A 15,085-nucleotide genomic window follows, 5' to 3' on the forward strand; every position below is an offset into this window, starting at 1 on the left:
CAATATCCAAGTACCGCCTCAAGTTAAACCCTGAGAAGTGTGTCTTCGGGGTAGAGGCCGGTAAGTTCTTGGGTTTTATGCTCACAGAGAGGGGGATAGAAGCCAACCCCGACAAATGCACAGCGATCATCGCCATGCGAAGCCCGACGTCGGTGAAGGAAGTGCAGCAGCTGACGGGGCGAATGGCCACACTCTCGAGGTTTGTCTCTGCCGGGGGAGAGAAGCAGGGAATGCCAAAAGCACGCCGACTGGCACAAGGCGCCGCCAGAAGAATTGCGATCCATATACAACCCGTGGCCTTTCCATACATGGGGAATCGACATCCTGGGCCTGTTCCCACTGGCAATCAGGCAGATGAAGTATTTGATCGTTGCCATCGAATACTTCACCAAATGGATAGAGGCAGAGCCCGTGGCACAGATCACCGCGCACAAGGTCCAGCATTTTGTGTGGAAGAACATTGTGTGCCGCTTTGGCGTACCTAGGCGCTTGATATCCGATAACGGGACCCAGTTTGCCAGTCAGCAGTTGAGAAATATGTGCGCTGAGATAGGCGTCAAGCAAGTGTTCGCATCAGTCGAACACCCCCAGACCAACGGGCAAGTGGAGTCAGCAAACAGAGTTCTGCTGAGGGGGCTGAAGAGAAGGTTAGAGAAGGCCAAAGGGGCGTGGGCGGAGGAAGTTCCAAGGATCGTATGCGCATACCACACCACGCCCCAATCTTCTACCATGGAGACGCCTTTCAGTCTGGTGTACGGATCGGACGCGATGATCCCGGTAGAAATACATGAAAGCTCACCACGTTTTCAAAACTTTGTGGCGGAGGAATCCAACGAAGAAAGGCGGGTAAACCTGGATCTACTAGACGAAGCCAGGGAAGAAGCCAGAATAAAAGCTGAAGCAGTGAAGAGAAGGGTAGAGCGACAATATAGCTCTAAGGTAAAGCCACAACAGTTTCAGATTGGCGACCTAGTGATGAAGAAAGCCCACCCATACAAGTTGGAGAATAAGTTGTCTCCCAAGTGGACCGGACCCTTCAGAGTTACTGAGGCTAAGGGCAACGGTTCGTACAGCCTAGAGACCTTGGATGGAGGTCCTATCCCGCGCAGTTGGAATGCAGCCAATCTGAAGTTTTATTTTAGTTGACTTATGTAAAGCAGCCATGTAACAGTCTTGATAAAGGGGACGCTCTTTTTCCCTTTCCGGGGTTTTTTAACGAGGTCACCCAAATAAAAGAAAAACAAGTTTGAGAAAAAGCCGTGCCTTGGTTTTCAGCCTTTATTTTTCTCCGTTTGAAGTAATGTGAGGCGTCGCCAAGAGCGAAGGCGTCGCCAAGAGCCTAGGTGAAGGCGTCGCCAAGAGAAAAGGTGTCGCCTGAGTGCAGGCGCCATTGAGGAACATGACGAAGGAAAAGCGCACAATATGCGAAACGTAGGCAAAGTAAAGCGGCGTTGCAAAAATTCAAGTATGGTATTGAAAAGTTGATGTTACAAGCAATGTTCGATACAATGGGAGTAGCGCGAATGGGGCAAATATTACAAATCATGCAAAAACACGAACGAGCCACTTCTCAGTGGCCATCGGAGTCAGCACTGGAGGAAGACGAAGCCCCGATCCCAGCCCGCAGAGCTCGGGTAAGTCGTGTCCTCCTCTCTTGGTTTATTTTCGAACCTGCACCAGGGGAGATGAATGTGTCAGAGGCACCATGAAGCAAAACAGGTACAGATAGAAAGCAATAAAGGCGGAAGTCGCTAGGGCAGTGACTCATACATATATACTTTTCGAGAGTTCCAGCGTTGAACTCCAAGCTGATCAAGGTGGCGGAGTCAAAACCTCTCGCCTCAGCAAGAATCCGGCAAGCCACTTGGTCACTCGGAGCCAGCTTCTTGAAGGGTTTGGTTTTGAGGGCCCTCGCCTCTCTCACCCAGTACAGTGGAAAACCATCCAGAGCGGTGGGAATGAGGTCAGTGCAGCAGATCTTGAAGAACCGGCCTTTCCACCCGGTGAATGAGTTTTGGAAGGGGGTGAGGAGAACTCTCCCAGGAACGTTACTGAGAGTTACCCAGAGGTTGTGCCTTTGCCTCTTCACCTCAAAGAAGTGAAGAAAGAGGTCAACCGAGGGAGCACAACCCAGAAACCCGAAGAGGATGTCAAAGGCTTTGACAAAGGCCCAGCTGTTGGGGTATAACTGGGCCGGAGCGGCATTGATCTCCGTCAGCAGTTCCTTCTCGAACCGGGAGAAGGGCAGGCGCACGCCGATGATTTTGAAAACCACCTGGTAGAAGTAAAAGAAGGGGACCCCATCGTTGGCCCGTTCATCTCCGCATACTGGCTCCCCTAGAGTGCAAGGGAGCACAGCAATGTCGTCATCATGCCTCCTCGCGAAGGCACGGTGATCATAGGAGCATGATTCCCCTTTGTGTTCCCTTATGGCCCCGGTGGAGAGTAAGCAGGAGCATTCGTTAAGGAGCTCCCTCGAAGCCCACAGATACAGGTCCTTGGGGTCGACCCTGGGGGGGTAGCACAAGACGACATTCTTGAACAGACTGTAAAACGCCGGTGGGAACAGACACTGGAAGAACTCTTCGTGAGAGGAGAAAGGGTGCAGTTAGGTTATGAAAGGTGCAGAAATGATGAGTGCAGTTTCAAAGTCTTGAAGAGTTAAATATAGCGGTTAGAGCGCCAAACGATGCACATGGAGGTATTGCAGTTAGAGCGCTAAACGACGCGAATGGATGCACCGCACGATCGAGCCACGTGGCAGAAGATGGAAGGATGGCACTGGCATCCCTGGTTAAACTCAGAACACGTCGTGTCGACAGAATGCCCGGTGGTACGATGCGCCGTCGAAAGTGGGTCAGGGGCACAGTAGGAGTCAGGATCAAGTCGAATGACTGAACGTCCCATCAGCCATACAAGAAGCGCCACGTGGATCAAGTCGAATGACTGAACGTCCCATCAGCCATACAAGAAGCGCCACGTGGATGGCACGGGCAAACCCTTGAGCTCTTCGCTGTCCTTAGGCGTCGACCAAGGCCAAGGTCAAAGTCACTGTCAAGGTAAAGATGACGCCCAAGGCGACGCCAGCATGAGACGCCTGAGGCGTCGCCTGGAAGGATACAGAGGGCGACGCCAGCGTGAGACGTCACGGGCGTCGCCAACCAAAATATCAGCAGGGTCGCCTCCCCGATACCCACAGGTAGGAAAGACTGTGGAGGGAGACGAAATCGAAGAGGGCAAAGTTAGTTACTGGCGTCGCCTCCCCGATACCCACAGGTAGGAAAGACTGTGGAGGGAGATGAGACCGCCAAACGCCAGTGAATCACTGGCAGGGTGTTCCCCGATACCCACAGGTAGGAAAGACTGTGGAGGGAGACGAGACCGCCAAACGCCAGCGAATCACTGGCAGGGTGTTCCCCGATACTTATGGGAAGGAAAAACCATGGAGGGAATGACCCCCCAGACCATTCGGCGTTTTAGACACCCGGGGATGATACGGCGCTGCTGTAGCAAGCCTCTCCTTAGGCGTGGGCGTCGGGCGTTAAGGATCAAGGAAATGACCGTTTCGGTGTTAGAGACACCCCGTGGACGATACGGCTCCACTAGGTGAGCCTCTCCATGGGCGTGGGCATTGGCGCATGACCTTTCCCGGGCATAGAAGGCCGCCCAACGTAGTGAAAGAAACGGGTATAATACAAACAAAACAACCGAAGCACGCGAAGGCAAAGAATGAGAATAGGATCACACATGCAGAATTCTGTGTCGCGAGGACACGAAAGCAATCATACAAAATCCCAGAGTTGTAGCAAGAGTGCAGACGATTCAAAGAATTACAAGTTTATACTAAGAAGGTTAAAACAAGTATAAGAGAATGGGCTGATGATCGAGGGTGGCGGCTCAATCGTCTATCTCCAGAGGCACGACCTTTCCATCAACAATGTGGTGAGTGGAATCGCAGCTGGAAATGTCGATCCTCGGGTTCATGCAGACTGCTTGGGCCAGAGCTTCCTGGAATCCCTCCTCGAAAGTGCCCGCCATGTCCTGGATGAGGGCCTTTTTGTCCTTCTCTAGCTCCTCAATGCGGCGTCCCCAGAAGCTACCTGCTTCTCCAAAGCCTCCTTTTCCACACGAAGCCGACTGACCTCGACCTGTAGTTTGTCGTAGTCAACCTGGAGAAGGCCCATAGCTTTGGCCTGGGTAGCCATTTCCCCCTCCATCCGCTCCATCTCGTCCGCCTGCTCACAGCAACGGTCCTTCAAGTCCTTTTGGACTTCTGCGTCAGCTTCGACTAAGTCTTGAAGGCCCGTTAACTAAACTTGGAGGGCGACTTCCCGAGTATAAAAGTCAGCCTGGAACCCCATCGCCTCTGCCAATTGCTTTTCAGCCTTTTCCTTGGCCTCTTGAGCTTGCTTCAGAGTGCTTTGGTAGGCCTCGTTTTGGCATTCCAGGGTTTTCTTTTCCTCCTCCAGGGCAGTTACCCTTGTTTCCAAGGCCTGGAGGGTTTGAGCTTGTAGAACAGCATTTCTGGCCTGGGCGCGCCATTCAAGGGCCACCGCCAGGAAGGCCCCCAAGTAGAAAGGCATGCCCTCCTTCCTGTCGGTGCCCTCTGGTATAGTTCCGCCACTGAAGCCCCTCATCAGATGCATGATTGGAGGAGGGATGGCGATGAGATCGGGGGCGGCAGCGACGGGAGCAGGGGAAGCAGATACTTCTGCCGGTGGCGGAGGCGGGGCAAATTCGGCGCCTTCGCCCCCTTCCTCTTGGACTGTTGTGGGGGGAAGTGAGGTCGCACTTGGAGGATTATCCATGAAGGAGTTCCCTCCCTGGGGCGACGCCTCTGGAAGAAGGGGAACCCGCGCAAATTTCCTCCTCTTGAAGGGTGCCACACCTTCCGAGTCCTCAACATCCGACAAAATCTCCAAGACCCGTTTCCCTTTGTCAAGGGGGGTTGGAGCCGGCGACGAGGCCACGGCTAGAGGAACGGCGACGATGGGCAGAGGAGAGCCGGGAGTCTGAAGCGCCTCGGGGCTATGTGGAGATGACGGAGTTGAGCCTAGGGGGGCTTCGGTGGTGATCAGTGGTGGCGGTGGCAGAGTTGGTGGGGGGATCGGATCAACAGCAGGGGCGGAGGAGGCGCCCGCTTTGGCAGTACGAGCCTCCTTCATCGCTTTCGCCAGCATCATCCTTTTGGAGGCGTCCATCACCGATCCTACATCAAAATGGACCAAGCAGCAGAAATCAAGGCCAAAGCAACTATACAAAATTACAAAGCGCATAGATGCGTGAGATGCAAATAACATGGCACCATGGAAAACAGGGGGAAGAGGCTGTGGGAACAAACATCTGGTAGCAAGGTGTTCACAGCAAAAGGGTTGAGGGGAGAGTCTCCTTACCAAAGTATGTTGTCAGGGCGTGAGCATTGTATTCGCTAGCAACAAGCTACAAGGTATCGAAAACGATCCCAAGCCCAGCCAAGGCCTTGCTTACCTCCCTGTCAGCAGGAGATAGCTCTTCCAGGGCTTTGGCCCTAAGCAGCTTAGGGCGCTCCGTCCAATAAAGGGGGAAGCCGTCCAAGGCCGTGGGGTCGTGTTTGGCACTGCCACGTCGGTACACTCGTTCAAGAGCTCGTCGGGGCCCATGGGTAGTAGGCTTTGTAGTTGGACTTGGGGGTCTTGGGGGAGGAATCAGAATCCGCGTTCGTGCGCGTCATGGTGTGAATAAATAGCTGGAGAAAGAAGAAAGGAAAAAGGTTTTAACAAGTGTAGCCATGACAGGAAGGGGAGTGAACCCCAGGAAACACCACCCACGCGAGAAAACCCAGAGAGAAGGAGAAGGGAACAGAGAAGGAAGGAGAAGCGGAAGAACGCAATAATGCATAAATATCAACAGTCCCAGGCAGTTCAATAAATCATGCAATGCGACGAAAGGGAAGAGTTGTGGATATGCGGAAATCATACCTTTGCTGTCAAAGTGAAGGCGGAAGAAGAGCACAGGAGGGAGAGAGCAGAAATTGCAGAGAAAGGGGGTTGAAGGCGATGAACAGTGCAGAGACGCAGAGGGAATGAATGTAACAGTGGGGTGAGCGCGGGGTCTGGGGGTAACTTGAACGTTACATTCGCAACCCAAGAGGCACTAACTAGGAGCCGTGAGATCGTGCCACGTGTCAAAGGATCAATCGCCCAGGGGAAACGCAAGGGTCTCTAGAGGCTGGCCGTACGATGGGCCACGTGGCGCGCGATCAAGGATAGCCCCAAAAGGTGTTATTTTCCCTGTTTCAGAGGATGTCCAATCAGTCATTAAGAGCGCTCCTATGGTTCAGAGAGTGTCACGTCAATAATTCGAGAATTGTTGAGTCAGCAGGGAGTAACACGTCATCAGGGTGGCACGTGGACGGCGTGGGCGAGGCCTTAGTCTTTGCGCTGAAGACAAGTCTTCGGCTTAGGACTGGGGGGCTTGTGTACCGTCCCATATCCGGGCGTTGACTAAGTGAAGGTCAAAGTCAACACCAGGAGTCAAAGTCAACACAAGGCGCCTGCCTAGGTGAAGAGACGCCAAGTGCCAACGTCGTCAAGAAGAGGTGTCGCCAAGGCAAGGCGTCGCCTAGGTGAAGGCGTCGCCCAACCAGGGCGTCGCCAGATCAAACATTACTAAAGCAAGGCAATCACAGTGTGGTTCCCCGATACCCATGGGTAGGAAAGACCATGGAGGGGGCGACGCCGTGGGAAGGTCTCAGGTCCCGATGATCCGGGAGAGTGATAAAGAGAAGAGAAAGGTGGGTTCAAAGCCATAGTAACAACACCAGTGTAGGGCAGCCTGACTCGTGAAGAACCCCTGCCGCCCCAGAGACGCCTTTGGGACAGATACGACTCAAGAGGAAGGTCACGTCCAGGGTAGTCGGGTGCAGGGTACGAGAGGAAGGCAGATACGCTCTAAAAGTGAGTGACTAGATGATAGGGGGCATGAGTTGGCACCCAAAAAGTCACCCCTTGCGCAGTAGCACTCCCAGGCAGGAGGACTCACACGTAGAGACGTCCCCAGATGGGCAGAAACGCCCCCAGATGGGGTCATGGCGTCGTGAGGCCCTCCACGTGTACGACAGCCAGGTCAAAATAGAAACACCCTTTAGTCAGGTACCAGGTAATTAAAGTCATTCAATACAGTTTCCGTTTCGAGCGTTCAGGTACTGTAATAGCTCCCAAGCGTTTCAAACGTCTTAAATGCGCTACGTTTTCTAATTAGACGCCTTAATTGAGCACGTTACGTTTGTGATTAAAAGCGCTTTAAGGTGCTTTAAATGCTGGGGTAGTTTAAATAGCGCTGAGAATGTTGGGAACGGGGTTCGAAGTTTTGGCAAATTTTCCCAGAATACACTCCAGTTGCTTGCTCGAAGTCGCGAGGCTACGCACAAGGGACTGGAAAAGAGGTTGTTTGCCGGAGCGAGAATATACACACAATACACAGTTCTTTTTACCACCTTCAGAGTGTCATACGCGGTGCTCAGATACGGAGGTACACAGTTTTGGTGTTTCTTGCTGGCTGACTTGAGTGTCGGAGTGCAAACGGCCGCTAGGGCGCCCTTTTGTCCTCTTTTTGCAGGAATCCCCAGGTAACCAGTGGGAAGGAGTCCCTAGCTGACGGTTGAGGTCGCGCACAAAGACGTCACAGGTCAACCGAACGGAACAATCTCCAAAAAGATCTTGCACTAATTTCTGCAATTAAAAAAAATTATGTAAAAAGTATAATTAATTACATTATAGAAACACATTTAAAGTAAAATGGATCAAAGATAAATGTTTGTTCCTTAACAGAACATGTTTTAGGTGAAAAGCATATTAAATTATGCGACCACCTTCTTTGATATAAATTGAAATCAAATATATGAAATATATAATGACAAATGATCAAATATTAATAAAAACATATAGTGCTCATAGAAACAAAAGAAATTTAAAAGCCAATATAACATAAGTCAAAATGTATGCCAAAACACGTCAAAACAATCAAATGATTAATACATCACTTAGTGATTAATAATGAACAATATAATAACAATCACAATTGCATAATATATTAAAACTGTTAGAATGGATGACTTTAAACTAGAGGGGGTGAATGGTTTAAAGAGGGATTTCGAAAACTTTTAAGTCAATAATGAAATTATCTTAAGAAACAATTGACAAGGAATCTAGTTTGCCAAATCAATAAGCAAAAACAACAGCAACAGAAAAACAATCGGTTGTTTCGCAGAAACAATCGGTTGTTTATACTAGTTTACAAATATCAAAACTGAATTTAAAGAGTTAAGGGAGAGAGAATGCACACAGATGTTTATACTGGTTCACTCTAAACCCAGAGCTACATCCAGTCTTCTCAGAAACCACCGAGGAATTCCACTAAGCAATCAAACCAAGATCTTACAACACAACCAAGAGAGTGACCTTGATCCCCTCAAGACACACACTTCTCTTGGCCAACACACCAACACTAAGAATGCTGATCTTGATCCCCTCAAGAACATACAACACTTCTCAGCAAACACACAGAAGAAACTTGTTTAACAGATACAAGGATTACACTTGTTACAGAAGAAAATCTGAAATCAATACAAGCAGAAATCCTATCTCACTCTTTGATCAATCTCAATCTCTAAGCAATCTCAACTCTTTGAAAATCATAATTTTATTGTTCTAAAATTTGTTACTTCTCAAATCTGTTTTACTGAATTTATTTCAAAGATGTTTGTTATCAAATCTTAACAAATTTATTCATTGCATTTAAAGATTGGTCAAAGCATTAAAGACTGGAGCGTAAACAGTTAAAATCATTTAAAGCTCAGTCAAAACAAAAACCATTTTTCTGTTATGGTACCAAAACAAACAATCGGTTGTTTCTTCGAATCAATCGGTTGTTTTGGTTTTAACAGCTCAACCATTTGAAAAATAGTTTTCAATCTTTTCTAAAAACACCTAAGTATAAAACAATCGGTTGTTTCGACAAAACAATCGGTTGTTTTTCACTTAGTTTGAAAAACACTTTTCTTTTAAAAAGATTGAGAATGCCTATGTTTTGGATTCAATCAAGAGTGGATTACATAAACAATCTACCCCAGATCCTAACTAGGACAACTCAGCAACAACAAGCACAACCAAGCCTTCAACATCCTTCAAAGGGTTTGGATTCTTCAAAGCTTGAACACCAATTGGGTCAACAATCTCCCCCTATTTGATGAAGACAAATTTCTGATGCTTGTGTTGTACCTGATTGAATCTGAAGCAGTTCCTGCAAAGCACAGTTTTAAGCAAAGCATAGAACTTCTGATATTTGGTTAGCACAGAAATAAGTATAGAAATTCAGAGCATAAAATCAGAGTAATCAACAAACAAATATAGGAGCAAAAACCTATAAGGTTTCACTCATCCAAACTGTTTTGCAGAAAAAAAAATAAAAACTGAAATCAAACACAACATATATCTCCCCTTATTTGTCTTCACAAATAGACAAAGAGAAGAGATAAAACAAGATAATTGTTTTGAATACATCAGAATTAAACAGTAAAAGCAGCAAAAAGAAAACTGATACATCCACCAAAAAAACAATCGGTTGTTTCGATACATCAACCGGTTGTTTTTCTTCATTCATCATCATCAGCATATTGAAGATCAAAGATTTGATTATGTACAGCCTCGATCTGTTCATCTAGAGTCATGAAGCGTGCATCCATGTTGTCAAACCTGTTATCAATCCTCTGGAAATTGCTGACACAGATCATTAGGATTCCTTTGATTCTCCTCAAAGCTATCAAGCCTATTCATCATGAGTCTCTCAAAAGGAGACATGGTTTGCATCTTTTCTTCTTGATTCCCAACACCAACACTAGGTCCAGCATCTTGATGTGCTTTAGGTAGATCTTCATGTTGAAAATCCATATCAGCAGGTTCATCTTGTTCATGATCAGCAACAACACTAGATGAGGCACCAAAGTCACCATCTTTGCTAATCCATTTGCCGCCTACTTTGGTAAAAACCCATTTTGCTGAGTGATCCATTGTTCAACTCTTGAGTTGATTTGACCAACTCAGATGTTTCATCCTCTAGGTTCACTTCAAAATAGAGTAGAAATTTCGATACCAAAACAGCATATGGATAGTGATAGTCACTTAACCTCATTGCCTTTTGCATGTGCTCTTTGATGATGTGGATCCAATTGATTTTGATCTTCTTCATAATGCAGAAGATGTACACCAGATCCTCCTCAGTAAGAACAGAATGATTGCTCCCCCTTGGAGTTAGAATCCAAGTCACAATGAGGGCTAGCAACCTTTCATCAAGCTTTAGGCCTCCAACCGAGCAAGTCCTAACTTGAGCATGTTCGTTCTTCAAGCAACTCTTGTCGTATTGGATTTTGTTGAAATCCTCCACTACTCCAAGGTTTCCCTTATTAATCCTGAGGCCTGAGTACTTTAGACCAGCAACAACAACCCATACCTCATGGGTTATCTCCATATCTACACCTTTTACATGAGAAACTAGGTTGTTTCCCTAAAACTTGAGATTTGTGGAGAACACCCTTATTAAATCTGGGTAGATGTTTTCCTTCATCTCCAGGAACTTTCTGAGAGATTGATCTTTGAGCAGCCTCCTTACATTGTCCAGCTTTTTGCTTTTCAGCCAATCAAAGCACACAACCTTAGGGTTGTTTATCACTTTGGTGCTTGTTTCAAACCTATATCTCTCAATTAGATCATTGTCTCCAGAAAACCATCCTTCTAGCCTTCCTCCAGACCTTACAGCTCTGGTTTTGACTCTCTTTAAGGTGGGAGGAGTTGAGTCCATGATGGCAGAGAAGAAAACAGAGAAAAGCTCACTCACAGATTTTGCAAGAGATGTTGTAAGAGATGTTGCAATTGGTTGTTCTTGTGGAAGAGATCAGTTGCAACAGATTTTATAGCAGTAATAGAATTAAAAAGCATTCAATGACATGAGTGGGTACCAGATTTTCAGAGAGAGAGGACTTGACCCTGCCCTGCACAGAAAACGTCAGAAAAAGCTGAAAATCACATGGTCTTCACATGTGATCTTTTTGACTAGTCATTAAGGCTCTTGAATTTCCAAGATTTTGGAATATATTCCTTTATGACTTTTGTAACTTCTCTCTGAACGTGATCAGCTTTCAACACAGGTTCATTGACCAAGGATTCTCTCTTTAAATTGATCTGCAACGGATAGAAATTCAAAATAGAAATTAAATTGATTTCTTTACAATGTTGTCAAACTCAAAACAATCGGTTGTTTTTCTGCAGCAATTAAAACTGATTTTGAATTTTAACCATGAGCAGAAAGAGTTCAAAGCAGATGAAGTTAAGCATTTTAAAGAAGATATTTAAACATGAAAAAGAACTTTAAAACAAAAATTAAGAACAGAGAAAGGAAGGTTTTATCCTTTATGTTGTTATTTCAATGAGCCATATGCTTTGTGATCAATAAGCCTCTTTTAACTGTTGAGGGCCTTTGGACAGATGCAGAACATTGATTCAGCTTCAATGTTGGTCTTTTTCTTCCAAAAACTTGATCAGATGACTCAGTCCTTCACACTTCTTTAGAATTCCTGCACAAGCATGAGTTTAAGCAACAAGATTTGGTCCCTTCACAAATGTGGGTCCAATTGATTTCTTTTTCTCATTTGGAACCTCACATCCTTTAGGAATCCATTTCATGTAGCCTTTAGGAACAGAGAACTTTCTTATTTTGCATAATCTAATCGAATGGCCCTTTTCATGCAATAAAAGCATGTAATAACCGGTTGTTTCGATTTAACAATCGGTTGTTTTACTGGCTTTCTTAAAAAAAAATTTGAAAACTTATCTTATTGGTTATGTGGATTGAAACCTAAACCAGCCTTTCCAAAAACACAACTTTGAGATGCTAAGACATTCTCAAAGTTAGATTTCCCTCTTGAAAGCTTGTCCACAGTGTCAACAAGATAATGAACCTTTTTCTCAAGATTTTCACAATTTTCGCAAATGAGAGTGTCACACTTGCAAGAAGAATTTTTGAAATGATTTTCCAGATTTTTGAAATCATTTTTAGATTTTTCAATCTCATCTTCAAGTGAGTTCACTCTCTTTTCCAGCCAGCTGTTAAGTTCTTTCAATCGGTTGTTTGAAAGAACCAATCGATTAGCTTCATCATGAGTTTCTTGAAAAGCTTCAAGCAATTCACTATAATTTTGTTCATTTAAACAAGCACATGAACTTACCTCACTTGAGCTACAATATTCATCATCTTCTTCAGCTATCAAGCAGATGTTAGCTTTCTCATCTTCACTTGATGAAGAACTTGATGATGATACCTCATTTTCATCCCAAGCTATGTAGGCTCTCTTTGTCTTGCCTTTCTTTTCCTTGTAGCTAGGCTTTTTCTCCTTGCTCTTGTTTGGACAATCTGCCTTTATATGACCTTGCTCACCACAGCCAAAACAAGTATAGTTATTGGAATTAAAATCATTTGATTTCTTGTTTCCATACCTATCTTTGTTGTTGTCCTTGTTGCGGTTCCTCTTCAAGAATTTGCTGAACTTTCTTGACAGCAAGCTAAGGTTTTCCTCATCACTATCATCACTGGATTCTTGTTTTCCTTTGTGCTTGGAAGCTTTTAAGACTATGCTCCTTACGTGCTTGTCTTCGCTTTCTTGAACATTGAGTCGATTCATCTCTAACTCATGTTCCATAAGCTTACCAAACAAAGAAGCCATACTCAAGGATGTTAGATCTTTAGATTCGGAAATAGCAGTTACCTTGGGTTGCCATGCTCTATCAAGACATTTCAAGATCTTGATGTTTAGCTCTTCCTTTTCAAAGGTCTTGTCTCATGAGATGATTGATGATGTGCGTGAATCTTTTCTGCACCTCAGCAAATGTTTCACCTTTGAGCATTCTGAACATCTCATACTCTTGGATTAGAGTATGCTTCCTAGCTCTCTTTACCTCATTTGTACCTTCATGAGTTACTTCCAAGGTGTCCCACATTTCTTTTGATGATTTGAATTGAGAGACCCTGAAAAACTCATAAAAATTTAAAGCAGAGGTTATTATATTTTTGGCAATGCAATCAAATTTGGCCTTCTTGCTTTTTGAATCAGTCCATTGAGACCAAGGCTTTTCAATGAAAGATCCATCTTTTTCAAACTTTGCGACAAAAGGACCATTTTCAATTGCATCCAAAATTCCTTTGTCAAGTGATTCCATAAAGATTTTCATTCTTACTTTCCAAAATTGGTAGTTCAAACCATAAAATAGAGGTGGTCTGTTGATTGAAGCACCTTCCCCAAAAGGTACTCTATCAGCCATTTAAAAACAGTTTTGGGATCAACTTGAATAACTTTCAAGAACCAAGATCTTTATGCCAATTGTTAGAATGGATGGCTTTAAACTAGAGGGGGGTTGAATGGTTTAAAGAGGGATTTCGAAAACTTTTAAGTCAATAATGAAATTCTCTCAAGAAACAATTGACAAGGAATCCAGTTTGCCAAATCAATAAGCAAAAACAACAGCACCAGAAAAACAATCAGTTGTTTCACAGAAACAATCGGTTGTTTATACCAGTTTACAAATATCAAAACTGAATTTAAAGAGCTAAGGGAGAGAGAATGCACACAGATGTTTATACTGGTTCACTCTAAACCCAGAGCTACATCCAGTCTTCTCAGAAACCACTGAGGAATTCTACTAAGCAATCAAACCTAGATCTTACAACACAACCAAGAAAGTGACCTTGATCCCCTCAAGAACACACAACACTTCTCAGCAAACACACAGAAGAAACTTGTTCAATAGATACAAGGATTATGCTTTTTACAGAAGCAAATCTGAAATCAATACAAGCAGAAATCCTATCTCACACTCTTTGATCAATCTCAATCTCTAAGCAGTCTCAACTCTTTGAAAATAAGAATCTCGTTGTTCTAAAAATTGTTACTTCTCAAATCTGTTTTACTGAATTTATTTCAAAGATATTTGTTATCAAATCTTAACAAATTTATTCATTGCATTTAAAGATTGGTCAAAGCATTAAAGACTGGAGCGTAAACAGTTAAAATCATTTAGAGCTCAGTCAAAACAAAAACCATTTTTCTGTTATGGTACCAAAACAAAAAATCGGTTGTTTCTTCGAATCAATCGGTTGTTTTGGTTTTAACAGCTCAACCATTTGAAAAACAGTTTTCAATCTTTTCTAAAAACACCTAAGTATAAAACAATTAGTTGTTTCGACAAAACAATCGGTTGTTTTTCACTTAGTTTGAAAAACACTTTTCTTTTAAAAAGATTGAGAATGCCTATGTTTTGGATTCAATCAAGAGTGGATTACATAAACAATCTACCCCAGATCCTAACTAAGACAGCTCAGCAACAACAAGCACAGCCAAGTCTTCAACATCCTTCAAAGGGTTTGGATTCTACAAAGCTTGAACAACACTTGGTTCAACAAAAACCTATTGAATACCAGGTAAAAATAATGAAAAATAATGAAAGATTTCAGAGTTTAATGTACTGGCACTTGTTATAGTGTTGAACATATGTAACAATGCTAACACATTATAGACACGCTTGATAATGAATGAAAGTTTGAAGTAAAGCATAAAACAAATATGTATCGTCCCGTGATCGGACGTTGACCGAAGGTAAAAGTCAGCGCATGGTGGAACCCCTCCGGGGACCCATGGAAGAAGGTCTACAGGTGACCGCTCTAGTCATCGCCTCGCTGAGGCATCACCTAAGTAAGGCGTCGCCCAAGAGAGGCATCGCCCAAGAGAGGCATCGCCCAAGAGAGGCATCGCCCAAGAGAGGCATCGCCCAAGAGAGAGGCATCGCCAAGCAAGGGTACCGCCAGGTTAAAGCATCGCCAAGCTAAGACATCGCAAGGAGGCTTCGAACCTCGATAGTTCAAAACAGTAGCAAGGGGAAGAGAAAGGTGGCTTCAAGGCCCTAAATTCTAGTACCAGTAGGGGGTAAACCTGACTCGTGAAGTATCCACGCCACTGTTGGGAGGCCCTAGGACAGATACGACCCATGAGAGGGCCATGACCAGG

This window comes from Phaseolus vulgaris, chromosome 1 (genome assembly GCF_000499845.2).
Source record: "Phaseolus vulgaris cultivar G19833 chromosome 1, P. vulgaris v2.0, whole genome shotgun sequence".
Taxonomy (NCBI): domain Eukaryota; kingdom Viridiplantae; phylum Streptophyta; class Magnoliopsida; order Fabales; family Fabaceae; genus Phaseolus; species Phaseolus vulgaris.